This window comes from Amphimedon queenslandica, unplaced genomic scaffold (assembly GCF_000090795.2).
Source record: "Amphimedon queenslandica unplaced genomic scaffold, v1.1 AMPQUscaffold_13486, whole genome shotgun sequence".
NCBI lineage: Eukaryota > Metazoa > Porifera > Demospongiae > Haplosclerida > Niphatidae > Amphimedon > Amphimedon queenslandica.
Window position 1 is genome coordinate 93,566 of NW_003546278.1, and position 1,948 is coordinate 95,513.

Below are 1,948 nucleotides of genomic sequence, written 5' to 3' on the forward strand. Positions count from 1 at the left end.
ATGGGAATGGTCTATAGAAGAGTTTGCAGGGGAAGTACATGAAATTAAGGAGAGCAGTACCCTTGCCTATACAACTATGGCGTGGGTGAGGGCAATAACGAGAGTTGTGGCTCATTGTCAATCATCTTAAGTGGAATTGAAGGAAAAGTCCTGTTAAAAATAATAATGGTAAGAAACTACAACAGGGCGACCTAAACAGTTCAAAAGAAACAGCAGCCAAGGTAAGTAACCTAGAAAATGACAAAACAACGAAGACAGAATGGTTAGGTTTGTGTCTTGCATATGAAATCCTTTAGAAATGACCTAAAAAGACGAGCGACTCGAGAGATCTGCTTTGCCTAACATTTCATTGAAGAAAAGTGGTGGGTGTGGCTACAGTTTGCTCAGCAATGGCTCAGCAACCATGGCTCTTCAACGAGTCACATTAGCATTTCTACTCGTAGCATCTTCTCCACTGACTTCTGCTGCTTCACTCTTTCATTTCCTGCCTACTAGGTCCAGCATAACATGATAAATCTCTCTTTTGCTTCGCCAAGTCCATATAGTTTTAAAAAAACCTGGGGTATTTTACAACAGACGCTGCATTGCTTCATGCTGCTTCATTTACGTTATACTTCTATTAAAGTATGAACATCCCATAAAGGCTCTGAGGATCATGTAGTGTGAGAAACAAGCAGAAGCAGACGGGATATGTTCTTCCAATGGTTGGCTATTTCTTTTTTGCAGCCTTCTGACTTGAAATCAGAATAAGGACGCAAGAATGGCTACTTGGTGCTAATAACCATGCTATGTAAACTTACGCACTGTGGTATCACAGATTATAGGTGGGTTAGACACTCTCCCTAAATAATTATCCACTCTTGATGTCATTAATCATATTATAAATATAGTTTGTTTTGCCTATGAATAACAATAGTCTGCATGATTGAAAGTAAAAAACAAGTAGTCACATAACATAGTGACTACAATGATGACTTTTGGTGGCAAAAAAGTAGGTGTGGCATTTTGTTATACATAAAGACATAGATATTAGAGTAAATGAAAGGGATAGGAAACTCCTGTTCCCAGGAAATCAAGCTATTTACCCTAGTTACGTCATCATCGCATGCCATGCATGCCGCGCCCAGCCCATACCCATGGATATGGCCCAGCCCATTCGATCTCCAGTGACCTCGCTTCTTTTTAGTCTTGCGGAGCTAGCTTCTTTTATAGTTCTAAGTTCCTTCTCCCTGGGATAGAGTCACTGATTTACTACTGAGACTGGCTGGTAAGATTGTTCGCACTTTCCATAAACATCTGCGCTTCATTGCTCTGCTCTTTCCGCTCGAGAGGCTCTATAGTCTCGCTAGCCAGACCATTCCCCAGCCTACAGTCATTTGGGAATGACTGTAGGCTGGGGAATGGTCTGGCTAGCGACACTAGAGGCTCTACTAGTCCTGAGCCTCAACATTGGCCGGCAGCTATGCCCGTAGATCATGCAACTATTTATGATGCCACAGCCTACGCCAAGGGCTTATGGTCATACTTTGTTCATTTTAGAGCTTAGGTGCTCTTTAGTGATTTTTGTCTGTCATTAATAATAGCAAGAGTGGATACCGGTATAATCATTGATAATAATAATTATTATTCTTTATCTACATGTAGCTTTGATCTAAAGCTCTTTGATTTTTGAAGATTTTTACTGTTTTCTTTTTTATATTGTTCCATTGACTTTTTAGCAAAAGCATGGACTCGAACTTTGGTGTATAATTGAGTGATTTCTCTGATTAATCTGTGACTGCTCTCCGGTGTCAGTTCATCTTTTGTTATGATCTTCCAAGTTTCACTTATTGATGGATTACTGCAAATAATACTGGCTATCTCATCTGGTTTTCCTAGATGTTGCCTCTCTGCTGCTGAGATTGTTTTTTATTTCAAGTTCAACTGATCTCAAGAAGGAGTAAAAATT